The 27,685-nt window shown below is 42.7% G+C and overlaps 1 long non-coding RNA gene across 2 annotated transcripts; it reads left to right on the top strand.

Annotated features, from left to right (window-relative positions):
* Nucleotides 1-1,843: 1,843 nt before the first annotated feature.
* Nucleotides 1,844-25,831, top strand: LOC106003805. Of its 2 annotated transcripts, XR_001176511.2 has the most exons (4): nt 1,844-2,168; nt 2,556-2,657; nt 19,328-19,482; nt 23,094-25,831. It is a non-coding gene; the product is annotated as an uncharacterized LOC106003805 (long non-coding RNA). The 2 variants fall into 2 exon arrangements; XR_006604272.1 differs by lacking the exon at nt 23,094-25,831 and having other exon boundaries at nt 1,846-2,168; nt 19,328-19,689.
* The last annotated feature ends 1,854 nt before the right edge of the window (nt 25,832-27,685 follow it).

Below are 27,685 nucleotides of genomic sequence, written 5' to 3'. Positions count from 1 at the left end.
GGGCTCAATCCAGCATTGGGCTCCCTGCTCAGTGGGGAGCCTGCTTCTCCTTCTCACTCTGCCTGCTGTTCCCCCTACTTGTGCTCTCTCTCTTTGACAAATGAATAAATAAAATCTTAAAAAAAAACTATCTTTAAAAAAGAGGATTTTATTTATTTTTGGGGGGGGCGCTTGTGAGAGAGAGTACAAGCAGGAGGAGGGGCAGAGGGAGAAGCAGACTTCCTGTTGAGCAGAGAACCCTATTACGGGCTTGATCCCAGGACCCCAGGATCATGACCTGAGCAGAAGGGAGGAGGCTTAACTGACTGAACCACTGCAAATGGCAAGATTTCATTCTTTCTGTTGGCTGAGTAATATTCCATTGTGTATGTATACACATCTTCTCTATCCATTCATCTGTTGATGGACATATATGCTCTTTCCATATTTTAGCTATTTTGGACATTGCTGCTATAAACATTGGGATGCATGGGTCCCTTTGAATCACTATATTTGTATCCTTCGGATAAACACCTAGCAGTGCAATTGCTGGGTCATGGGGTAGTTCTATTTTTAACGTTATGAGGAACCAACATACTGTTTTCCACAGTGACTGCATCAGTTTGCATTCCCACCAACCGTGTAAGAGGGTTCCCCTTGAGGCTACTTATTTTTAAAGAAGATCATTTTTGCTGCCATTGGGGAATTAGTTGGAATGAATCTGGTTGGAGGGATACAGGAGGAGCAAGAGTAGATATGATGAGAGAAAAAGACCAATAAAATAATAGAAATAGAAATAATTAACATTTATCAGACATTACTCAATCCCAAGCACTCAGTGCTTTAAGTGCTTAGTGTTTTAATTTTAATTTAATCTTCCTAACAAGCCCTTTGATGTTACCCCTATTTTATGGAGGAGGAAACTAAAGTTTGGAGAGATTAAGTCATTTGCCCAAGTCATATAGCTAACAAGTGGTAGTCAGGATTCCAGCCCCCACACAAGAGCATACACTTATATAGTGCTTCCTACCTGCCAAGCACTGTTCTAGGCACTTTAATCTTCACAAGAAGCTTCATAGATATTATTCCAGTTTTAATGAGGAAACTAGAGGCTCAGAGAGAATAATTACATACCCTATAAGCAACTGGCAGAACAGGTCCTTCTAGTTCTAAATCCTATCTTTGAATGTGTCATTGTTTATTCATCCCAGGGAACATTTCTGTGCCCACACATTTGGAGCAGGGTTTTCTAGCCAGGAGTTGTGATGTGGCTTGCTTCTGTTCCCATGAACCTTTGGAAACCTCTCCTAACATCTTCTAACCAGCCTTGCTTGAGCCTCTCTTCCAGGATTTTCCCTGTGAAGGCAGAGGAACCTCTGTCACCATAGGTCTCCTCTTCTGCAGGACTTTCCCCTGAGGCTTGGCAAGCTCTCTGATGTCCAGGGAACCTCAACCCAGAAGCTGGGGGAGGTGGGAGGAGAGAGCACCATACAGAGTATCATGGGGCTGGCCTGGTCACTGAACTATCACCTGGCCAGACCGTCTGAGACATTCTTGAACAACAAAAGTGTAAATACGGCAACTGGACCAGAACAAATGGATACAGAGAATTTTAATGTCAAACTTGGAACAACAAACAAAATGTTCCTTTGGCAATGTCCAACAGAGGAGCAGGAGGTATAAGGATCTTTAAAATTGTTTGTGTGTGTGTTTTTTTAATAGTCAGGGGCAAGTTTCAACCAGGATATGAAAATGAACTGGAAGTAAACAGTTTCAAAGGCAGAATTGAGACTCTCCTTAGAAATCTTGTGAAATCTCCTGTCTTGTGCAATTTCAAGAGCCTTTCAAAATAAGGACAGAAATGCCACCTCTTCTAAGTTTGCCAGAGAAGGAGAGGTCTGAATTTCTCCTTCTACTGAAGAATGAGGAGCACCCTCCCCACACACTCCACCCCCCATGCCCTCATAGGGTTCTACCACCTTCCATACCAGTACCAGAAGAGGCAGGTGATGGGTTGGCCACATCCAAGACAACAATGGCTTAATTATTATGTGTGTCAGAAGGAGAAGAAGGTCCAGCAGCTGGGAGGCCAGACGTCAGAGAGGCTGGAGTCGGTGGTCCTGGGCCTCCCTAAGACAGAGAGCATCTCTGCAGCCACCCAGTGGGGGAAGGAGTATGTGAGGGCAGAGGTAGGACATAGATATATTTCTCTTAATCTAGATGTCCTCTTATTCCAAATACTGGTCCCATGAGAAGATGACACCAGCCTGCTAAATAAGAGAGAGACACTATTAAATTGTAAAATTTGCTCTTAATTACCTACTTTGGCCGAAAAGAACAATGATTTGGATCTAAGACAGCAGCTAATTCTACTTAGTCATAGTCTATGGTATGTAGCCATAGGTATATAAACATGCTTCCTATTAGAAAAACTATTTAATAACAAGTAATCTTTGTATAGTACTTCATAATTTTATAAAAATGTTTTATATACCCTACGTCCTGTTTTAAAAAGTTTTCTTTCACCTCAGATCATGGGAACATTTTTTAATGGGTCTTGCTTGTCCACATTCAAGGTCTTTGCCCAGAGCTCCTGCACATGCTGGTACAATGGAGCATATGGGAGTTGGAGTCTGGATACCTGCAAAACATTCCAGCTCCACTCTGTGTGACCTCAGGTAAGTCATCTAACTTCTCAGTGATCCAGTGTTTTTTCCCAGTGAAGTAGGACTGTGATAAAGCATCCCTGAGATAATGTACGTGAAAAACTTTGAAATGGAGAGATAGAGTCAGATAATGGACCTGGTGAGTGAGTCACAGGTCAAGCTAGAGAATGAGTATTCTGTCTTCTGTGCAATGGGGAGCCATAGCAGTTTCTGGAAAAAGGCGGTTCTCCTGATCTTTCCCAAATTTCATTTGTCCATTCTGAATCCACCTAATTTCTTGGACTTTGGACCTCTGTCTACTGCAGTGTCTAGCAGTCTTACTGTGAACTCAAAAAAGAAGGAAACTGTTGGCAAGTAGCTGCAGGAATTGGGGTCCTGGGAAAACCAGGAGAGAGGTTAAGTTCCCAAAAGACAGAAGAAGAGGACCTAGGGTGCCTCTTTATAGGGGCTTCTCATGAGCTCTGTGCTAAGATCTGGAACTGGGAGCCTGAAGGAACCTCCCCTCCCATGGTAGAGTGGCTTCAGTAGTTGCTGGGATTTCTCACATTGGCTTCTGTTGTCCTTTACATGAAGAAAGAGAAGTTTACCAATCATAACCGTCTTCCCTAAGTATATAGTGGGCTCCTTGTTGCTCAGCAAGAAAATGCTTCAGATGGCAATGTTGGATAGAAATCTCTGCCCCGCCTCCACTCTCTCCTTTTCGCTCCTCCCTCCTCTCCCATTCTTCTTTACTTCTGAATGGTTAATGGATACATTTGAAAATAACTGACACACTCGATAGCCTCTGGATTGTGTACAAAGATCATATTCTTATTGCAGACACCCAAATTAAGAGCGGATTACACAAGACAGGTATTTCTTTCTTCCCTCATGGAAAAACCTGGCATGGTATGGCATCTTCTCTCTATTGATTTGTCAGGGGCTCCAAGTTTTTCAGTCTTCCCCTCTGCTATCCAGCAGTCCAGGATGGCTCTAGCCAGCTGGAATGGGGAAAAGAAGGACAGGGCTCTATCCTGTAAGGGTACAGCACAGATATTTTGCACATCTTGCTTGTGCTCAAGTACATTGGCCAGAATTTAGTCACATTGTCAGACCTAACTGCAAGGGAGGTGGTTCTCATTCTGAGTAGCCATGGATTCAGCTAAAAATCCAATTATGGTGGATAAAGGAGAGAATGTATATTGTGGGAAAGCTGGCAGTCTCTGCCACACAGAGTAAGTCAATTCTTTTGGGGGATCTTTAGCAATAGCTTCTTCCTTTCTAGTCTTTGGTATTTGACAGGTTTAATAATTATACTTCTGAATCTTTAGGTCAGATAATAGGGACATGTCTATGAAGACTCCAGGAATTCTCCTTTTCTTAACAGCAGAGAATTGAGAAGAGTTTGGAGACATTTCTAAGAATCAATCAGCTTTGGTCTTCGGGTTGTTTCCTTTGCAGGATAGAGATACTTACCTTTGTTTTAAAATAGTTTTGTTGAGATATAATTTAGAGTTTACTTACTGAATTTTATGTAACTGTATAACTCAATAATTTTTTTTTACTAAATTTATACAATTTGTGCAACCATCACACAATCCAGTACTGAAAAAAGTTTCTTCATCCAAAATATTCTCTTGTACATGAAATCAGTTCCCACTTTCATGGATTTGTTTTCTGTCTCTATAGATTTACCTTTTCTAGAAATTCTATATAAGTAGAATCCTACAACATGTAGTCTTTTGTATCTGGCTTTTTTTTCTACTTAGAATAATGTTTTTGGGTTTATCCATGTTGCTGCATAACTCAAGAGTTCATTCTTTTTTATTGCTGAATTGTATGGATATGGATATACCACATTTTCTCCATTCACCAGTGATGGCTGTTTGGAACTAATATAAAGAATGCTACTGTGAAATTCAAACAGCCTTCATGTGAACACATGCTTTCATTTCTCTTGAGTAGATACCTTGGAGGGGAGCTGCTGTATCATATGATATGTTTAACCTTTTAAGAGACTGCCAAACTGTTTTCCAAAGACACTTTATCATTATACATTCCCATCAGCAATGTGCAATATGTGAGAGTTCTGTTTTCTCCATACCCTCAACAGCCCTTAGCATTGTCAGTTTTTTGGGTTATAGCCACACCGCTATGCATGCAGTAGTATCCCTTTATGGTTTTAATTTGCATTTTCCTAAAAAAAAATTTGTCCTTCCCTGTTATTAATAATACTGAGCACATGAAATGTTATAAAACTTCCTATAAGCACAGCTTTAGTGGCACCCTATAAATTTTGTTTTCATTTCACTCAACTCAAGATCCTTTCTGATTTCCCATGTGATTTTTTTCCTTTGCCCTAAGGATTATTTAGATGTGTCTTAATTTCCAAATATTTGGGGTGCTTTCAAATTTTTTCTTGTTGAATTCCAATTTAATTCCTCTCTTTTGTATGACTTCAGTCTTTTAAATTTTACTGAGATTTGTTTATGGCCTCATGTATTATTTACTCTAGAGAATGTTTCATGGGTGCTTGAAAAGAAAGTTATTCTAGGGACGCCTGGATGGCTCAGTCAGGTAAGCATCTGTTTTCAGCTCAGGTCATTATCTGAGGGTCCTGCAGTTGAACCCCACCTAAGCCTCCTTGCTCACTGGGGAGCCTGCTTCTCTATCTGCCTGATGCTACCCCTGCTTGTGTTCTCCCCCTCTGACCAACAAATAAATAAACTCTTTTTGTTTGTTTGTTTGTTTGTTTGTTTGTTTTAAGAAAGTTATTCTGGGGGCACCTGGGTGGCTCAGTGGGTTAAGCCACTGCCTTCGACTCAGGTCATGATCTCGGGGTCCTGGGATCGAGTCCCGCATCGGGCTCTCTGCTCAGTAGGGAGCCTGCTTCCCTCTCTCTCTCTTTCTCTGCCTGCCTCTCTGTCTACTGTGATCTCTCTCTGTCAAATAAATAAATAAAATCTTAAAAAAAAAAAAAGAAAGAAAGTTATTCTGTTAGTTGAGTGGAGTGTTCTATAGCTATTGGTTAGGTCAAGTTGGTTGATAATGTTCAAGTCTCCTTATCTTGCTAATTTTCTGTTTTATCAATACTCAAGAGAGAAACACTTAAATCTACAGCTATAATTCTTGAGTGGTCTGTTTTTTCTTCCAGTTCTGTTCATTTTTCTTCCTGTTATTTTGGGGGTCAGTTGTTAGGTACATGTACATTATAAATTTTATCCTTCTAAAGGTATAATGACATTATACAATGTCTCTATCTCTAGTAATATTTGTATTCTTAAAGTTGGTTAATACAGCTATTTAACTTCTCTTACAATTACTATTTGTATGTCAAAACTTTTTTGATCTTCATCTTTTCAATCTGTTTGTGTTTGGGAATCTAAAATATGTCTCTTCTAGGGCCACCTGGCTGGCTCAGTTGGTAGAGTGTGCAACTCTTGATGCCGGAGTAGTGAGCTTAAGCCCCACAATTGGGTGTAGAGCTTACTTAAAAACAAACAAACAAACAAACAAACAAATAAAACCTGTCTCTTACTGGGCACCTGGGTGGCTCAGTGGGTTAAGCCGCTGCCTTCGGCTCAAGTCATGATCCCAGGGTCCTAGGAGTGAGGCCCACATCAGGCTCTCTGCTCAGCAGGGAGCCTGCTTCCCCCTCTCTCTCTCTTCCTGTCTCTCTGCCTGCTTGTGATCTCTCTGTCAAATAAATAAATAAAATCTTTAAAAAAAAAAAACCATGTCTTTTATAGACTGTATAGTTAGGTCTTGTTTTTTATACAGTCTCACAATTTCTACCTTTGATTGGAAAGTTTAGTTCACTTACAATAATGTAGTTATTAATGTTGTTTGTTGTGGTTTTTTTTTGAGCGAGCAAGAATGCACATGAGTGGGGGAAGGGGCAGAGGGAGAGGGAGCAGACCTTAAGCAGACTCTGCCCTGAGTCCAGTACAGGGTTCAACCCCATGGTCCTGAGATCATGAGTCAGATGCTTAACCGACTGAATCAACCAGGCACCTTAATGTTATTGGATTTGTATTTGTCACTTTGCTATTGATTTTCTTTTCTATTTTGCTATTTCTATTATCATTTAATTTATAATATTTTCTTATTAATTTATTTTCTTGAGGTCTTATATCATTTTTCCTCTGTTCCTCCTTTACTGCCATCTCTTACGTTAAAAAGTTTCTAGTAGACCATTTTAATTCCACTCTTCATTTTTAAGGCTTTTTAAAAAATGTTATTTCCTTAATAATTGGAGCAGTGGTTCTCAACTGTGAGCAATATTCCTCCCCCATTCCTGCTAAAGGATATCTGGAAATGTCTGGAGTCATTTGTCACTGTCACAGCCTGGGAAGGCATTCAGAGTTCAGTCAGTTCTCGAATGAGCCGGACTTTAGCTTTCGGCTGGGCTCCCACCGTTCACCGTTCTTCCCGTGCATGTGAAGCGCACTCTAGGCAGAGACCTACGTATGAAAAGCTTTTTCCAGCCTTTCAGTGGCTCTTTTGTTTCCAGGACGTCACATCTAAATTTCTGGTGGGTCTTCTGCTTGCCCCAACTGGGTCCATAAACTGAGGCTAGAAGAGCTTTGAGTTTTCCCCTCTCTCCATCCTACTGATGAGGGAGCAGAACACAAGCTGAGGGCAAAGCACGAGATGACACTCTATAACCCCCCTTCGCCACTGGGTGGGACACATGTGATATTCCTGCAGGCAACTCACAACCCTCTTAATGTTAATGCCTGACTAGGGGTGCCTGGGTGGCTCAGTGGGTTAAGCCTCTGCCTTCGGCTCAGGTCATGATCCCAGGTTCTCTGCTCTGTGTGGAGCCTGCTTCCCTCTCTCTCTCTGCCTGCCTCTCTGCTTGCTTGTGATATCTGTCAAATAAATAAATAAAATCTTAAAAAAAAAAAAAAGTTAATGCCTGACTAGAGGGGAAAACTACCTTAAAAATGGCAAGGCCCCTGGTATCCTGTGAGTGTTTTAACAAGAAAATCCTTTGGAAACCTCCCTTTTCCTTACCTCCCTCAGCTCCCAAGTATATCATCATTTGTCTCTCACAGCCCCAGTGCAGCAGCTCTTTCTGCTCATGGGTCCTGTCCCTGTGGTTTAATAAAATCACCATTGTGCACCAAGGACATCTCAAGAATCTTTCTTGATGGTTGGCTCCTGACCTCACCCACCAAGACTCACCTACGTTCCAAAACTACATCACAAAGTTTGCTGCTCTTACTGATAAGGCTGTGGTATGTTCCCATCTTCTGCCTGAAATTAAGCCTGCCCCCTCGGGCACAAAGATGCTAATTTTTCCAAGCAGCTCTGCTCTTCTTGCCTGTTAAACTCCAGTGGGGATAGGGGAATGACCCCAGTCAAGGAGATCACAGTTTCCTGCTGATCTCATTTGAAGAGCTTGCAGTTTTTCATGACTAAATGATTCTCAATTCATTATTTACCTTTGGTTAATTTTCAGAGAACTTAAACCATTGCTTCTGACAGTTCTGTCCAATTTTATACTTGCTTTTGGACAAAAGGATTTGCTGATCTCTTCATCCCATAGTTGGAAGTTCCCTCACTACCTTGGAGTTAAAGTTTGCATCATAAAACCTGGCAACCAGAACACCTGGGTGGCTGTGGGTCAAGCCTCTCTCTTTGGCTCAGGTCATGATCCCAGGGTTCTGGGATCGAGCCCCACACTGGGCTCTCTGTTCAGCAGGGAGCCTGCTTCCCCCTCTCTCTCTTTGCCTGCCTCTTTGCCTACTTATGATCTCTGTCTGTCAAATAAATAATAAAATTTAAAAAAGAAAATCTTAGGGGCACCTGGGTGGCTCAGTGGGTTAGGCCGCTGCCTTCGGCTCAGGTCATGATCTCAGGGTCCTGGGATCGAGTCCCACGTCGGGCTCTCTGCTCAGCGGGGAGCCTGCTTCCTCCTCTCTCTCTCTCTCCCTCTCTGCCTACTTGTGATCTCTCTGTCAAATAAATAAATAAAATCTTAAAAAAAAAAAAGAAAAGAAAAGAAAATCTTAAAAAAAAAATTAGATAAACAAATAAATAAATAAAATCAAACCTGGCAACCCTTGGGTAGCCCTTTCACTCCCAAAGGGTAAACAGCACTCTTGAGGGGGAAGGAAGTCTGGGTCCATGTTTCTCCAGAAGGCAGAGAAAACTAAACATAGAAGTTCTTTGAAAACTGTAGGCCGTCTCCTACCAGCAATCAAGTTTTTTTTTTTTTTTTTAGAGGAGGGGAGGGGCAAAGGGAGAGGGAGATAGATAACCTTAAGCAGGGGCTCCATCTCACAACTCTGAGATCAGGACCTGAGCTGAAATCCAGCTGGGACACTTAAGTGACTGAGCCACCCAGGTGCCCTACTCAAGTATTTTTGACCTTTGGTTCAAAAGAACTGATTCTGAGCCCCAGCCAGGGCTCTGATCCATGTGGTGTGTTTTTTTGAGGAGCAGTGTTATTGGGGTCTGGAGCCAACTTGAGATGTCTTTGGTGCAGAAAGGTGGTTTTATTCAAGCATGGGAACAGGCCCCCTGGGTAGGAAGAGCTGCAACTGTATCCCCAGATTGTGAGGAGTAGCTGATTATATATTTGGGGGTTGGGAAAGTAAAGATAAGGGAAGTTCCAAAAAGATTTTCATAGGCTAAACAAGACTCACAGGATATTGGAGGCCTTGCTATTGTCAAAACTAAGGTGGTTTCTCCCTCTAGCAAGGCATTAACATGAAGATGATGGATGTGAGCATCCTGAAGAACTGTACTCTGACTGATTCAAGTATTTGTCAGTGGGAGGCAGGTTATAAGGACTTTTCATTCTCTCTATATTTCCTTCTGCCTTTGTTTCCTACACCACAGGTAGCCTAAGACTCTCAACGGGCTGGTTTAGTCTCCAGAGAACCAGCTTCCTAAGGTCTGACACTGTGGTAGTTGCTCTCCTTAACGTGCTAGTTTCCCGCATTAGCCTATCTTTCCCACGGGACCACAGAGGGGTGCAGGACGTTAACATACCAAGCGCAAGGTCAGTCTGTGCGTGCAGCTGAGATAAGGCCAAGGTCTGGTCTGGGTCAGCTCTCAGCATTTACTGCGTCTGACACTGAAGCAGCAAAGGATCTTAATTCTGTTTGAAGATCTCGTGGGCAGAGCCTGGGGTGGCAGCTGCCTTTTTCAAGTTCAGACATAGGTGGATCAGGTCCGAAGAGTCTGACAGTTTGCTCCCCAAATTCTCCCCTTTTTAAAGTGATTTCATCAGTTTTGGTGTCTTTGTCAACCTCACCTTGTTCTGCTTGTTATCACTCTGGGGTGTCAGCTGACGTGGGTCCTGGCGATATCCCCTAGCTGCAGTGTCCGAACTGCTTGACATTCCTTGACCCAGGCCCCTGCTTGACATCAGAGACTCCATTTTGCCTTCTGCGCTGAACCAAGTCTGAAGAATGCGTCGGTTAGGCAGGCAGCCAAGTTGACACTGTGGATTAATCACCAACATTCCTATCGAGGCAGGTTTAACTCAGCCTCCCACCCAATCTTCTTACTTCTAGTTCACCCTCAGCCTCCTTGCTCCACCCTGCCTCTGTAATTTGCTTCGGGTTCTTCCAGGATTGCCAACTTATTTTAATATTTATTCAAGCCAGGTAGATTTGGAAAGATCCATATGCAGCAGTTACAACCATCTTTGACCTGATAGTTGAGAAACAAAAGCCCAAATTTCCTGGCAGCCCTGAGCATGTGATGTAAAACCAACTGAGCATCTAAAGAAGAGATTTGTGCCCCCGATGGGCGTTGGGCAAGAGAACCCTGAAGTTCTAGTTCTGATCTACCACTGATTGGGTGATATTGGGCAAGTTTCTTAACATCTCTAGGCTCCCTTGGGTTTAGGTTTTTGTTTTTGTTTTTTGTTTTTTTTAATTAGTACAAAGAGAGGGGTAAGTCAGTCCCCAGTTGCCTTCCTCCTCTCAGATGAAATGAATCAGGGTATTTTACAAAGCTAACTAGAAATGATCTAGAATGCGTGGTATCATAAAAAGCAAGCTGAAGTCCCTACTCAAAGGAGGAAGTGTCTACCTACAGTGCCAGGCTGAGGTTTAGGAATGAAACTCCAGGGCCTGTAGTCACCCCAGCAGCTCTCAGGCTTACCCCACACTTTCCCCAGAGGTCTCTTTCCTGCACGTTGTTGAAGAAGGCGTCCATTGCATCCCTTGTACCTGTTTTCAAATGTTATTGATTGAAGCAAATCTGTCTGTAGGAACAGACAGCAAGGGGCCTATACTGACTTTTCATATCCCCACCTTCACTACTCTGCCAAGTTATGCTATATCACTCTCTTGTACTAGCGTTCTCGGAAGAACCCCTGTGTCCAACTGGAACTAGGAAAAACCTATAGTAAATGAGTAGACCCACTCTATGGTCCCTCTGGGGGCCATATATGGCAGTTTATGCTAAATGCACTGGTAACACTAATTCCAATACAATGTCAAGTCCTGACAAATCCCACAACAGACAGGATTGAGTATGAAGGTCGTAGGTAAGCTTGAAGACTCGACCCAACATTTCCAGTTTCCAATTTCTAGTTTTAGAATTCAATGGCTTCCCTTTTAACACTCCTGCTGGGAGTGAAAAATGGTAGACAACCTTTTCATTCAGTGTAAGCTCAGAGGTCCAATATGATCCAGGGAGCCGGGGTGGGGTAGCCCGAGGATGTGAGACATCCATAGCCAATAATACGTGTTTGGGGGTGGAAGGAACAGACAGGCAATGTCAGGTCAGTTTTCCTTTCATTTGGGGAAGATTAAATGTGAATGACTGAGCTGTTCATAAGTGACAAAGGTACGAGGGAAATGTTTACCACAGACCCATTCTAACCTGCCAGTGGGGGTGTCTTTTTGACCCTCCAGTAGGAAAGAAGGATACCTTAAAGTTAGTGTCGGGTCACCAGCTCTTTCAAAGTAGGAGACTCTTACTGTCCTAGGTTTGAAAGTCTTCAATAAGATAGGAGAAAAAGAAAATAATACCAGGAACAAACATTTGTTGAGCCCTTTCTATGTGCCAGCTGCTGGGGTAAGCATTTATATACATATGTTTACATACATTATCCCCTTTAGACTTAGAAAGATTTATTTCTCCTGTTTTGGAGGAGAGGAAACAGACTCAGAGAGGTTACATAACTTGTTCAGAGTCGTGCAGACAGCAGTCCTGGTCAGAGTCAAGTTTGTCGGAATGGCACTCTGCCCTTTGATGGTGAGCAAAAACAGGGGTCACTGTCCTCTCAGGGCTGGAACACCCCATTGCTCAAGCGGCCACTTCCATCTTTCATGAGGGCTCATGACACCTCCTCTTTGCAGACCGTGTCCCACACGTCACCGTGACTACAGTGAGGATAATTATATCTTGCTTCTCAGAGTCATTTAAAGGGTGAAGAGAGATCATGTTAGCAGAGTTGTCTTCAGAGCAGAGCATCATAAGCTTGGGCTAAACGGTAGTTTTAAACACAACCAGTCATATTCCTGATTCCTTGAGGCCTCTGCTACCTGTGTTTATTTCTGTCTCTACTTCTTTTTTTTTTTTTTAAAGATTTTATTTATTTATTTGACGAGAGAGACACAGCGAGAGAGGGAACACAAGCAGGGGGTGTGGGAGAAGCAGAAGCAGGTTCCCTGCTGAGCAGGGAGCCTGATGTGAGGCTCCATCCCGGGACCCCAAGATGTTGTCCAGACCCAAAGGCAGATCCTTAAAGACTGAACCACCCAGGTGACCCTCTGTCTCTTCTTTTCTCTAAGCCAATTCCCCATGAAAGTTAAGATATCAGGTTTTTTTTAAGTAAGGGAAAGTGGTAGAGGGGCCGAGGGAGAGAGAGAATCTTAAGCAGGCTCTATACCCACCTCAGAGCTCAATTTCACAAACCTGAGATCATGGCCTCAGCCAAAATCAAGAGTGGGGCACTTAAACTACTGAGCCACCCAGATGCCCACCCTCCCTCCCCATCATTTATTTTAATTGGCCTTTGGAGCAGGCTTTTAAAAGTCCAGTTGTCGGGACGCCTGGGTGGCTCAGTTGGTTAAGCAGCTGCCTTCAGTTCAGGTCATGATCCCAACGTCCTGGGATCGAGTCCCACGTCGGGCTCCTTGCTCAGCGGGGAGCCTGCTTCTGCCTCTGCCTGCCATTCTGTCTGCCTGTGCTCGCTCGCTCTCCCTCTCTCTCTCTCTGATAAATAAATAAAATCTTAAAAAAAAAAAAAAGTCCAGTTGTCTGGGAGTGCCTGGCTGGCTCCATTGATGGAGCATGTGGCTCTTTAACTCTGGGTCGTAAGTTCAAACCCCATGCTGAGTATAGAGATTACTTTAAAAAATCCAATTGCTGGGGGGCCTGGTTGGCTCAGTCATTAAGCATCTGCCTTCAGCTCAAGTCATGATCCTAGGGTCCTGGGATCAAGCCCTGCATCGGGTTCCCTGCTCTGCAGGAAGCCTGCTTTCCTTCTCCCACTCCCCTTGCCTGTGTTCCTGCTCTTGCTGTTTCACTCTCTTGAAAATAAATTTTTAAAAATCTTTTTTAAAAAGTCCAATTGTCTAACAGCTCACTGCACTCCTCTCATTCCCATTTAACCAAAATGGCTTGCAAAGGCACAAATGTGACAGGATCTCCATTGCCTCTGTTTCATTCATTTGCTTTTAGAAAAGTTGTTGATGGGAACCTGGGGAGGCAAAGAGTCCTATTTCCATAAGACAGATCTGCAGATCAGATTAGAATCAACCTCACCTTTCAGTCTATACTGGAGATTGAAAACTATTCTAGGCAACATTTCTAGAAGGGAAAAGCATGTCCCAGAATGTCTTCTACACCCAAGCCATTCCCACTAGTCATTCGAGGGTTTCTTCAAGCATCATCTCCTCTGGGAAGCCTTCCCCAGATCCCTCCCCTATGAGGTGACTCTTCTGTCCATCCCCACAGCTGAATGCTTGCCATGCATTATTGATATGCCTGAAGCTCTTCCTCCATAGACTCTGAGCTCTTTGAGGTCAAGGGCATTGTTTTCATTTCTGCACTCCACCCATAGCACCATGTCCTGCTCAGAGGAAGTTTTCAGTCATGTTTGTAGGATAAACTTCACATTTAGGTTGCTTTCTGAGGAAAAGGTGCATTTTTCAGGTGTATTTCCCCCTTTCAGCAATGTTTGTGTTGTTTTTGGACAAATTACAAAGTGAGTGCTCGATTATACATATAGTAAACCTTCCTGTGCTGTAGGTCCTGACCTCTCATCTGTTTCTCCCTTTTTAACTTAAGTTTTGCTCATACCTTGACACGAATGAAAAAACAAGCCAAACATACACACAGTTTTATTGTTTTTCCTTATTATATAAGCAATATAGGCTGGTCATAAGACATTATAACACATGAAAAACACAAAAGGAGGAAATGATAATGAACATAATTCTACCACTGAGAGATAACCAGTCTTCATTTTTTTTGGACCACACATGCAGACTTTTCTTTATGTATTTATATCCTTTTTAAATGGGTCATAGTATTTATATGATACTTTTTTCTTTTAATATACATTGAAGTGCTACATATGTTTTATGTCATATTTAGATCATATCACTTTTATTCTGTTAACATGTCACATTTTATTTATTCTTGGCTGGCTGTATTCTCTCCAGTTCTTAGCAATTATCCACAACACTGCAAGGAGGTTAAATATGTAAGTTGTTATTTTATTATTACCTTAAGATAAATTTTTGAGAATAAAAATACTGGTCCATACATAATACCATTCCTATGGGCATACATAATTTATGTGGGTTTTTAAATTTTTTAATGAGCTACCAAATTCCCCTTAGGCCTCAGTGCCTAAGTACCCAGGTAACCTGAGTTCTTGTTAACCTTGGACACCCACATTAAAAATAAACCAAAACAAACAAGATACTTGGTCATCGGAAAGTCATTCTTGTTTTACTTGGCATTTCTTTAACCACTGGGGAGGTTACATTTCTTTTCATATGTTTATTGATGTTTTCCTGATTTGTAAAGTGAGTGTTTTCATCTTCCATTTTTCTATTGAGTAATCTGAACGCCTTGTTTCACAAAGGAGTTAGATTACTACCCAGGAACCCATAGACTCAAAGCCCATTTTGTAAAGATAGGTGTTACGTAAGGTTTTGCAGAAAAGACTTTGCTGGGATTATTTTTGATGCAGGCAGGTTGGGTCCAAGCACCCAGAAGGGATTTCCACTGGACCAGCCTAAGAGGGTCCTTGGCTTCTCCCAGGTTAGAAATCCAATGTGAGCCGAAGAAGTGAAAGCAGAGTTTATTGAAGAGCGTGAGTGACCGAGAACAGCAGATAGAGTGTCTGAGAGACTCAGAAAGGAAAGGAGATTGAGTCTTGTCATCGCTTGAGGTTAGGGGTTTATATTGGAAAGGGGTCTAGAGCACAAGTTCCTTTAGGAATCCAGGGTAGGGTCCAATCAAAGGCAAGTGTCAAGTGTCAGACAGGTGTTATCTCATGAATCACTGAAGGCTGGGGGAGGGGTTGATGCCAGCATCAGCCAAGATTTTTTCAAAGCTAATGTCCTGGAACATGCCTGGGATCAAGTTCTTCTTGGTTGGTTGATTGATTGATAAATGTTGTTATCGGGTGTTTGGGGCATAGGACAAAACTCAGAGAATGACGAACTTTCTTGCTTCTGCTTTGAAGTGGGTACACAGATTCTTTGGCTTCTTTGGAGGCTAAGTATAGAACAAGAGTAAATGGGGCCTAGCAGAAAACTGGCAGAGATGGAGTCTTTCTAAAACAGAGTCCCTTCAGCTTCCCCACTTCACTTTGATTATTAAAATTAATGTCTGATTTATTAAAGTTGTAATAAAAGACATTATTCTTTAATAATCTGTTCAACTTATAAACCTTATTTTATCCATACAATTTAGCAGATTTTATCAGTTTTTAAGGGGGAGTTCAATTAATATTCGGTTATGCTATTTAAACTCCCTTGAGAAACTTAGACTTTACTAATAAACTTAATGTATTTAGGGTCACATGGGTGGTTTGGCCAGGTGAATGTCCAACACTTGATCACAGCTCAGGTCTTAATCTCAGGGTCTTGAGTTCAAACCCTGTATTGGGCTCCACACTGGACATGGGGCCTACTTAAAAATAATAATAATAATAACATATTTAATTTTCTCTTTAAAGTACATCAATTTTGTGACTGACAAACAAACCTTAAATAAGCCTTATAAATCAAATAGAAACAAATAAATATAGCGAAGTCAAATTATCTTAATTTTCTCACATGTTTTAGGTACTTAAAATACTATATAGCTATGGAGTATTCCCAGAGCATTTTAGTTCAGAATAGTAATAACTCAGGGTTTGGTTTATTTGACCATCTTTAGACTTAATTCTAAGTCTCTTCAGACATTTACCCATAAAGGAGTAAATCATTTCCTCCCAAGTAATTTGACATTGTCCTTTTGGGTAGCTGAGGTTGCTTATAGACCTGAGACTTCAGTTTGGGTAAAAATGTTTATGCTGGTAGACATTGTCAAATGACAAAACTAACAAGTCCGATGTTCTTTCTTCAAGGGAACACAATCCATGGATTGAGGGAATACAGTGCCTCACAAGAAGTGAAAGTTCTTCATATGACATCTTGGGAAAGAGTGAGAGCTTTAAAACGATTAAAATTTCAAGCTCCAAAATGGGGCATGGTTGGTTAAGGTTGCATATCTGACCTGATTTAGAAAGATCAAGGAACAAAGAAATAAGTATAGAGTCCAGAGTTGGCCTGGCATTTAGAGATTGGCTGACTGGATACACTGCATTTCTGGTAAAGCAGAGCATTTAAGAGCACGCAAGCAGGTTTTGCTGACGGGGCATCAGGGGTTGGAGCGGCTCCATCTTGGGCCTCCAAGTTTATTTCAACATGTAAGATGTGTTTTCTCACAATGATGGGAGACAAGTACTACTAGAAGTCTCTTTCCATATCTCTATGCCAGTTAAGGGGATCGTGTACAATCCACTAACCCTGCATTTGAGGGTGTGATCCCTAATTTTCACATCTGACTTAATTCTGCCACCCCACCCACATTGATTCACCAACTGAGTGGACCCAATAGATTATTGCCAGTTATATTCTAAGCTGTATTATTTTCATATTTTCCCTATACGTAGTGCTACAGTTCTTACAGATATTCAAATGACATCTGTTTGGATTCTGTTAACTTGACCTCTGCCTTACTCAAGGGTAACAATTCCAAAGTCATTCTTGTAACAAGAGAACAACAAATTAGTGTTGCAAGGCAGATAAAACAAGGCAAGTAAAAAGCTTTAAAGTTAGTGGACTAAATAATCATGAGCAGGTTTAACTCAACACAGGTTTAACTCAACCAGTGTCCTTTCTCCTTCTTTTCCTCTCCCTTGGGCAAATCATCACAATCACATTTTATCACTTGATTTACAAAGGTTGAATCCCCAGTTGCTGCATCAGGAAGCTATTAGCTCTAAGTGGGGCGATTTCTCAGAAAGTTAGAAATAGTGTCACTCTGGATGTGAGATGAGTCATTTCAGATGCAACCCTTCCCAAGATATGGTTTGCTAATGTCATGCTGAGTAGTCATGAGAACCTCCTGAGTTTCTGTGGGGCAAGATAGGTCACCAGAAAAGCCTGGACTGTGCTGTGTGCACGTGACATGCATTCCACTTGGCACACTGCCACAAGTGTGAATATGGTAGGACTCTGACAGAGGGGTGATGGGTGCAGCCTCAGAGAAGCCAGAGAGGAAAGCCCGGCCAGATGGTCTGCGGCCCTGTGCAGGAGAGCGGCTATTCTGGACCTGAGGACCCCTGCCAAGCCCCAGGACACCATACTTCTAGAGTGGATAGAAGGCAGTTCACTCATGGCACCAACTGATTGGAAATACTCTTTAAAAGCATCTCATTTCTTGGCTGGCAATGTGTCCTCACCACACAATACCTTGATCTGTGATCCAGATGTTCTCCATCTCACCCAGTTAGTCTTGCCTTTTGTCTCACAAGACCTCATAGTTAGCATCCTATGAAAATGCTCTAGATAGGTTTTACACTCAGTAGCTTCCCTGTAAACTGGGCTCTTGGTTTGTACATCAGCCTCTTCCCAGAGTTGATCTTCTGGGATAATGGTTAAAACTGGATATAAGGACTTGCAATGCTGAAATACAGAATTGGCTGAGCATTACTTTACCATAATGGCCCATGACAGTCCCCGTCTCGCAAGTCCCCTAGTGGATGCCTGAAACTGGATGGTGTCAAACTTTACGTCTACTGTTTTTTCCTATACATACGTACCTGTGATAAAGTTTAACTTATGAATTAGGCACAGTAAGAGATTAGCAATAATACCATAATAAAATAGAACAATTATATCAATATGCTGTAGTAAAAGCTGTATCAATGTGGTCCCTCTCTTCAAAGTAACTTACTGTGCTGTACTCACCCTTCCTGTGATGACATGAGATGATAAAGTGCCTACGTGATGTGAAGTGAGGGGAATGACGTAGGCACTGTGATGTAGTGCTAGGCTACCCTGACCTGATGATGCTCAGAAGGAAGACCACCTGCTTTCAGACAGAGGTTGACCAGGGTAACTGAATCCACAGAAAGTGATGGGCACCTGGGTGGCTCAGTCGGTTAAGTGTCTGCCTTTGGCTCAGGTCATGGTCCTGCTGTCCTGGGATCCAGCCCTGCATCGGGTTTTCTGCTCAGCAGAGGAGTCTGCTTCTCTTTCTTCCTCTGCCTCTTCCCTTGCGTGAGCTCTCTCTCTCTTTCTCTCATTCATTCTCTTTCTCTCGAATAAATAAATAAAATCTTTAAAAAAAGAAAAAAAGAAGGAAACCACAGTAAGTGAAACCATGGATAAGAGGGGCTACTGTAATGGGGTTCCCTCTGAGGCAAGAGCCCGGTTGACCTGCTGACTTATCTTTTCCTCTACTTTGACTATGAATGTAGCAAATATAAATTAGTTTTGATAGAAGTGGAAAGAAAAATTCAGAGAGGTTAGAAGCTGGGTGGTTGTGCGGCCCATTGGAGCACCATCACATCAGGAACTGGGGAGCCTTGTTGAGGCTTGGGGAATGACTGGTTTCTACCAATAGCAGAGGCAAAAGGGAAGATCAGGAGCGTTTAAAATTGCATGTTCTTCCCAGCAGAACATGCTCTCTGAGGGGCAGTCCATTGTCACGGTGAAGCTCACGATCCCGGGAGCCAGCTTTTCTAGGACTGAATGCTGGCTCTACCATTAACCACCTATGTGAGCTTAGGCACAGAACTTAGCTTTTCTGTGATTGGTTTTATTGACTGGGAAGGTCAAATGAGATAATGTACACAAAATGCTTAAAGCTGTGTCTGACATTGGCTAAGATACACTACTACCATCTAAAGCTAATTGTGGAATGCCTTACTTCTCATGACGTAGATGGGAAAGAAAACCTACCAGCCACTTGGGAAGAAGCCAGACTAAAGAATGGAAAAAGGGTCACCTGATTCTCATGTCTATAATCTTTTTTGAGTAGTAAAGGGTGTCACCTTTTTTTTAGTCCATTCAGACAGAGTTTATTTCAAATGATCAGGAAATGCTTACATAGCTCCTATCAGGTGCAGAATACTGGTCTATGTGGGTTACAAATATGAACTCATTTAATCTTCTCTGACAACCCTCGCTGTTATTAACATGCCCATTCTACAGATGAGGAACCCCAGCAGTCAGGCTCTGGAGACCTGTGCTACACTGTCGTGGAATGCTGTAGGATGTTGTGGGATGCTGCCCATGTCCCCCTTCAGACAGGACTGTGACTGCCAAGCAAGTGACCTACATAGGCTGGAACCCAGCAACAACCAACGGTGCGGGCCAAACATTCGCTCACCTGCTTGGCTGGTTTAATTTTTCCCCTCATCAGATGGGCATTAGAGAAGAGATGGATTCCTTGCCCAAATTGGGTTTAAAGTGCACAGAAACTGATTTTCTTCTTCGGATTAGAAAGCTGGGAGAGGGGCACCTGGGTGACTCAGTGGGTAAAGCCTCTGCCTTCTGCTCAGGTCATCATCTCTGGGTCCTGGGATCGAGCCCCGCATCTGGCTTTCTGCTCAGCAAGGAGTGTGCTTCCCCCTCTCTCTCTGCCTGCCTCTCTGCCTACTTGTGTTCTCTCTCTGTGTTAAATAAATAAATAAAATCTTTTAAAAAATATTTTAAAAAAATAATTTTTTTAAAAAGAAAGATGGGAGAAAGAAAACATGGGGACCATCAGGCCACTGCTCTGCCCCACTTCTCAGCTGAAATCACACCGTGGTGTAGGTCACTCTTAGTTACATTGGCCAAATTATAAACACTGACTGCACCTGACATTTTTTTTTTCTGGTAGCAAACGTAGAATAAGAATTAAATTTGGTAAACTCCTGCGTAGCCCATAGTGTATTTCATTTTTAATGTATATTACCAGCCTTGGCAAAGTTTCTCCTCTTTCTGGAACTTCTGGAGCTACAAAGATTAAGTTTAATAAGGGTGGTGTTGGGGGATGCCTGGGTGGCTCTGTCATTAAGTGTCTGCCTTTGGCTCAGGTCATGATCCCAGGATCCTGGAACTGAGTCCCACATCAGGCTTCCTGCTCAGTGTGAAGCCTGCTTCTCCCTCCCACTCCCCCTGCTTGAGTTCCCTCTCTCACTGAGTCTCTCTCTATCAAATAAACAACTAAAATCTTTAAAAAAACAAGTGTGGTATTGATTTGTTAATAAGAAAGGAAGGGGAGGGACTTCCCTAGGCAATTAAAACTCCATGTTGCTTTTGGCTCTTTTGGAGTAACTCTAACCCATAACGGAATTGAAACAAAGTCTGTGTCTTTGTCTGTATGTTCTTAGCATCTTACACATAGTAGGTGCTCAGCTCATGCTTGCTCCATTCAATTAAACCTACAGGGTAAAAAGAAATGTGCTAGGTCAAACACTCAACTGGGAAGAAACACACTGAATCTTAAAGCTGAATTTTTTTTTTAAGATTTTATTTATTTGACAGAAATCATAAGAGGCAGGGGGTGGGGGAAGCAGGCTTTCCACTGAGCAGAGAGCCCAATGCGGGGCTCAATCCCAGGACTCTGAAATCATGAACTGAGCTGAAGGCAGAGGCTTTAACCCACTGAGCCACCCAGGTGCGCCACAGCTGAACTCTTCTTCTTCTTCTTCTTCTTTTTTTTTTTTTTAAGATTTTATTTATTTATTTGTCAGAGAGAGGGAGAGAGAGCACACAGGCAGAGTGGCAGTCAGAGGCAGAGAGAGAAGCAGGCTCTCCGCTGTGAAAGGAGCCCGATGCGGGACTCGATCCCACGATCCTGGGATCGTGACCTGAGCCGAAGGCAGCCACTTAACCGACTGAGCCACGCATGCATCCCATCCCACAGCTGAGCTCTTAACAGCAGTTATTTTTGGGAGGTGAGATTCGAGTGCTCTTTGTTTTCTTCTTTGATATTTTCTTCTTTGATATTTCCCCCCAATCACAGCATATGTCCGGCTGCCTCCATTCTGGTTGCCAAATACAGAAAGAAGACTGAGCTCAGGGTTTCAGACTGACTATGTACATTTTCACTTCATCCCATTTTCAGAACAATATCCGTGCCCCCCACTCTTATCTAAATACTCATTGTTTTTACCCCCTCTTCCCTGGTATGAGAGGGACAGTTGCTGTACTCATCTGGGAGGAGGTCTAGTGGTCAGTTTCTTAAATAAGTTTTCAAGCAATCCTTATTTTCTCAGGCCTTGGCCAATATCCACTTCCAGAGATGTCTAGGGCCTAATTCTTCAGCCCTATGGGAGTTCCTCAATTAAATTGAGATGCCCATTGGTGACGGACGTGTTCAGTATTTTCAATTCTGCTAAGTCATTTGCCACTTGCCACTTGCTTTCTCCTAAAAATTTCATTGCTATGAGTCTTCTCTTCTTCCTTATGGGTTTATAGTCTTTATTTTAAAAGGTATCTTACTGGGGTACCTGGGTAGCTCAGTGGGTTAAAGTTTCTGCCTTCGGCTGGGGTCATGATCCCAGGGTCCTGGGATCGAGCCCTACATGGGGCTCTCTGCTCAGCAGGGACCCTGCTTCCCTTCCTCTCTGTCTGCCTGCCTCTTTGCCAACTTGTGATCTCTGTCAAATAAATAAATAAAATCTTTTAAAAAAATAAAAAATAAAAGGCATCTTACTGTTATTTTAGGGGATTTTCAGTGGAGGATACAAATCTGTGTGCTAGAGCTGCCAATATGTATTGTTTTTCTTATTACCCGATTATAAAAGTCACAACATGTACACAAACAACTTCTGGCAAACTGCTTTTGAAGGTGTTCATGACATCTACCCTCAATATGCTGAAAAGCAGGGAGAGGCTGCTTATCACAGTCTAGAACCTTGCTATTCAAAACATGTTATATAGACCAGCATCATTGTCATTACCTGGGAATTTATTTTAAAATGCAAAATCCCGGATTCTGCAACAGACTTCCTAAATCAAAATCCACATTTTAACAAGATGACCAGTTAATTCATAGCCAAATGAAAAGTTGAGACGTAGTGGACCATTACAATAGCCCTTATCATTCCATTCAACAGGTTTTTTTTTTAAATTTTTTTTAAAGATTTTATTTATTTATTTGACAGAGAGACCCACAGTGAGAGAACACAAGCAAGGGGAGTGGGAGAGGGAGAAGCAGGCTTCCCGCTGAGCAGGGAGCCCGATGGGGGGCTCAATCCCAGGACCCTGGGATCATGCTCTGAGCCAAAGGCAGAGGCTTAATGACTGAGCCACCCAGGCACCCCCATTCAACAGTTTTAGATTGTGTTTGAAAATCAATTGCCCAGGATCTTTTTTTTTTTTTTAAGATTTTATTTATTTGACAGAGAGTGATCACAAGTAGGCAGTGAGGCAAGCAGAAAGAGAGAAGGAAGCAGGCTCCCTGCTGAGCAGAGAGCCTGATGCAGAACTCGATCCCAGAACCCCAAGATCATGACCTGAGTGGAAGGCAGAGGCTTAACCCACTGAGCCACCCAGGCGCCCCTGCCCAGGATCTTTTGACTTAAATTCACAGATCTTTAGGGATATGACCTAACGGAAATAATGGTTAGTCACAAAAACTGAATGATGATCTAAAATAGGTCCAGAGACTTCGAGCTCTGACCATAATTATGCCAATTATCAGGGTAAAGACTGTCTAGGTTAATCAAAAAGAATGCCAAACATGGACAGAGTTTACACTAGTGGAAAAAGTGTAAAGGCATATATGTCTTATCCATCTTATTGAGAATCAATTTTTTTTTAAAAAAAGGATTGGTTCTTATTATAAGAGATGGATAAATAAGTGAAATTGACAAAGATTAGAATAGTCAATCCACCCTTGTCTTTGCCAACACTTTGACTTCTAAGAATTAGCAGGAAGCACCTACTGCCATGAAAATAAATTTGTGTATTCTCTCAAATCCAGGTTCCATCCAGATCCAGGAGGTCAAACCTCAGAAGAGGGGCTCATAGACTGAAATCTGGTCATTCAAGGCAAGGAGGGGAAGGAAGTACGCTCCAGGAAATCTCCCTGAGCTGGAAGAATGCAGCTGTTAGCTCCATACCACTTAGGAATAAAGGATAATAGCTACAAAATGAATGCATTGACCTTAGATGAGCAAAGCTGGCCCCAGTGAGCTAAAGACTAGTAAGATTAGCCGGCTCTCTGGGATAAGGGAGACTGTCAGGTTTGCAAGACAAGTTAATGCTATGTGGGTTAGAACTCATGAGTCAGCTGGCTGAGCTGGATCACTGGCCACCGCAAGTGCAGTCGAGAGTAAAGAACTTGCGTAGAATTGGTTTGGAAAAGGCAAGCAGGGAGAGTATGTGGCTAGAAGTCTCACTGTGCAGTTACGTACGGACATGGTCAGTGCTAGAAGAGTTCTGGGCTGAGTTCTGCAAGAGGGGCTTTTCCTTGAGCCAGCAGAGAGTCCATGAACAGAAAGAGAGCCATGTGATGGCAGAAGCATGCTGAGGTTGGTGCTTCTGGGGAGTGTTGGTCAGAAACCCGACGCCAGGGTGCAGCCGGGTAGATGAGGCAAAGGACAGCAGTGGCAGCCCATGGGCAAGGGACGTTGGAGACATGCTGGACCAGGTATGTGGAGATGGGGGAGAGGGGCACAGAACAAAGACCAGAAGGGGTTTCCCTTGGTTCCTGTGAACTCGGTGGTAGCTACTTTAAAGAGCTGCCTGGGGTCAGATCATCAGCTGATGGGCATTTCCACCGGACAAGTTCCAGAGAAGGAGGGAATGCCTTTTGCAGACAGGGTCTCTAACTGGGAAAATGGACATTTGGTCAACAGAGCATTACACATAATCACCATGAGCTAGCACCCGAAGCATACCAAAGGTCTTCTGCAGAGTCAAACCTGTTCCAAATGGAATCCCTTTCTCCCTTGGAAAATGGAAAATAAGTTGAGTCCTCGCTTTAACAAAGCAGAGCATAGGGGTGAAGGGGCGTTTTCTTCCAGGGAAGGATCTGGTACCAATCACCCAGCGATGGAGGCAGTCAGCACTAGGACCATGTGTTAAGGCGAGAAAGCGAGAATGTCTTCATTTGTACAAAGGAAGTTTCTGCTTGTCCTCCAAAGCATAAAGTTATTTTGTTATTTTATAGAAGCTCAATATACACAGAAGAATTGAGAGGGGCTGAGCAGGGGCGGAATGCGCTGGTTATGAGCTACGTTCCCTAAGCTTCCACCCTTCTGTGTCGGTTTATATCGCTGTGCCTGGAACTCTGCAAACCAGATTTCTCTTCTGCCAGCTCGCCCTGTTAGGATCTTCTCACAGAGGCTCTATAGGGCATCCAGAAGGCTGGAGGGATGAGGGATTTCTTCCTTCCTGTTTGCTTTCTGGAACAGTTATTAGCTAAAAAAGAGCTTCGGTAAACTGTGCTAGCTCACGGTGATTACAGCACCCGTTAAAAAAACATCCGTTTTCCCAGTTAGAGACCCTGTCCTCAGAAAGTATTCCCTCCTCTGGAACTTGTCCAGGAGAAATCCTCATCAGCTGATGATGTCAGCGCCAGCCTAGCAACCATTCTTCCTGTGACATCAATGCTTGACTTCAGCAGCAATGGTGACTGCAGTTTGTAGCTCTTTCCTACACTCCCCCTAGATGGGCCCGATGATGTCCTTAGAGAAAACCACCGCCAGCCAGCTGACACCTCCTGAGAGGTCCGGGGCTCTGTGCCGCTGTAGACCTCCTCAGAGCTGCGACCACACCAGCACCAGCCAGCCAGTGCCCCGTCCACCAGGGTCTGGCTTCCAGCTCCCCGCGCGTCTCTCCTTGGAGCAAAAACTCCACATTATCCCAACGACTTTTCCCTCCCAGCCCTGGGAGAGGCAGTGGCTTGCAGCAGTTTCCATCCAGGAAAATTGCAGTGTTCCCTTTCATCTTTTCCATCTCTCAATCATTGGTTAACGATTCCATATGCTAAATTCTCTCTCTTAGAATAACTATGGTTGTTTCTATTTTTTCTACTCAGGTCCTAACTGTTACTTACACCACTGGCTTTTCGGACATCCTCACACACTCTTTTAGGAGATTAAGCCCTCCCCCCAGCTGAAAAATCACTGCTATAATTAGGGTGCTCACATGTCCCAGTGTCCCTGAAACAATACTGGTTCGTGCGTGTTGTCTTAGCATAATTAGTAATAGCGTCCTAAATACAAAGTTCCCTTGGATCGTGGGAGCCACTGTTATTCACAGGAATGTTGGCTATCCCTCAAGTATATTGTGGGGCAAGAAAATAAGAACCACTGCTATAAAGGTATAGTCATCAAAACAGTATGCTACTGACATAAAAACGGACTCCTAGACCAATGGAACAGAACTGAGAGTCCAGGAATAATTTCATGTGTGAACAGTCAAATATTTGACAGGGGAGTCAAGAACACTCAATGGGGAGAGGATAATCTCTTCCGTAAGTGGCCTTGGGAAAACTAGATATTCACATGCAAAAGAATGAAATTGGACTCCTGTCTTATGCCAGTCAAAGAAATTAACTTGAAATGCATTAAAGACTTAAATATAAGACCTGAAAACTTAAAAGCTTCTCGACATTCGTCTTGGCCACAATTTCTTGGCTATGACACCAAAAGAAACAAAAGCAAAAACAGGGGGCGCCTGGGTGGCTCAGTGGGTTAGGCCTCTGCCTTCGGCTCCGGTCATGGTCTGAGGGTCCTGGGATTGAGCCCTGCGTCGGGCTCTCTGTTCAGCAGGAAGCCTGCTTCCCTCTCTCTCTCTGCCTATTTGTGATCTCTCTCTGTCAAATAAATAAATAAAATCTTTAAAATAAAAAAATAAAAAGCAAATATAAGACACTGCAATACCAGCAGGAGAGGGATAAGTATTCACTGCCAAAGAACTTGGCGGAGAGGTTACACCCAGAGCTGAGCCTCTGTGAGCAGCCCAGACATACTATAAGGCTGTAATGGGCAGGAGAAGCTCCTGGTTGGTGAGGAGACTAGCTTGCAAAGATACCTCTGTGCTTTTTCATCTCCAGAAGTAAGTTCAAAGGTTGCTTAGGCAAAAATCAGTTACAGAAAAAAATTATGATGATTATTTTTAAATGTTTGACAGGGCCTGTTTTATAATTGTATTAAAGGAAAAATGAGTTTAAAGTCCACTATAGAAATTACATAATGGAGAGAGCAAACCACCGAAAAAATGAAGGGCAGGAAAAATGTCTCTCAAACACAGCATTAATGCAAATGGATTAACTCTCATGTACAAAAAGGAAAAGTTAAAAATAATTTTTTTTAAAAGGAAGAGCTAGGGTATTTTTAAGTGATCCAATTATTTGCTGGCAACAAGATTCACAACTTAGAAAGACACTAATGACAATTAGAAGGTCTAAGATCTATCATGTTGGTATAATTTAGGAAAAGCGGGTGTTACTTCATAAATGTTCTGTCTTTGAACAGAATACTACATGCCAAGATCTTTAGGGTTTCATCTGTGATTTCTCCATTATCTACACTGGAATGTTCCTGGACAGAGCTGGGAATCCAACCTTTCAATGTGTCACTTAGAATTGCACAATGAGGTAGCCTTACTCAGCAAACCAAAAACTCGTTCTGTGGGATACTAACGAGAATTTGCAAAATCTCTTCTTAATAAATGTTTATCACATCCTCCCTCCATGTGACTGTATGTTGTCAGTGTGTGGATGTCTTGCTGCCACAGCTCTTCCACTCCCACAGCTCTGGGTGGAGTTGTACTGACTGCTGGCCTAGATACACATGATTATTGGTCTGTGTCTTTGCTGTCTGCCCAGTGTCCTTATACCCTGAATTTCCCAATGAAATCTGCCAATACATTTTCTTTTTGCCTATGCTTTTTGAGTTGGATTTCTGTCACTGGCAAATAAAGAGTCCTGACTAATGTTCCTGGTAAGCCTTGTTCAAGGTCTCTGGCTTTTCTTAAAATGGAGAGAATAAAATCTTAAAAATTAACATATATTTTTTTCCCTTGGGGAACATATGTATGAATGTGAAATTCCTTTCTTTTTAGTTTTTTTAAAAAAGATTTTACCTATTTATTTGACACAGAAAGAAACAGCTAGAGAGGGAACAGAAGTTGGAGGAGTGGGAATGGGAGAAGCAGGCTTCCTGCTGAGCAGGGAGCCCAGGGCGGTGCTCTATCCCAGGATCCAGGGATCATGACCTGAGCCGAAGGCAGATGCTTAACGAGTAAGCCACCCAGGTGCCCCTATTTATTATTATTATTATTATTTAGAAGGATACACATCAAACTAATAATAGTGGGTTACTTCTGGAGACAGAGTTAGCAGAAAAAGCCTTTGGTTTTTTCCTGCAATGATCCATTTAAAGAAATAAGAATGTAAATGTAGTTGTGACTTTTCAATTAGTAATAAAATAACCATTTTCAAAAGCAAGGTTCATTTTCCCTCTTCTGTACCAGCCCATTCCTGAATCATTCCATCCTAAAAGAAGGTTAAGCCTGCACATTGGGTGGAGATGGTGGCATAGAGCAGGATCCACAGCGGCCAGA

The sequence above is a fragment of the Mustela putorius genome, unplaced genomic scaffold, assembly GCF_011764305.1.
Source record: "Mustela putorius furo isolate JIRA1106 unplaced genomic scaffold, ASM1176430v1.1 tig00003988_pilon_pilon_pilon, whole genome shotgun sequence".
In the NCBI taxonomy this organism is placed as follows: Eukaryota; Metazoa; Chordata; class Mammalia; order Carnivora; family Mustelidae; genus Mustela; species Mustela putorius.
Note: the sequence above shows the minus strand (reverse complement) of the source record. Positions and strands in the feature narration are given on the sequence as shown.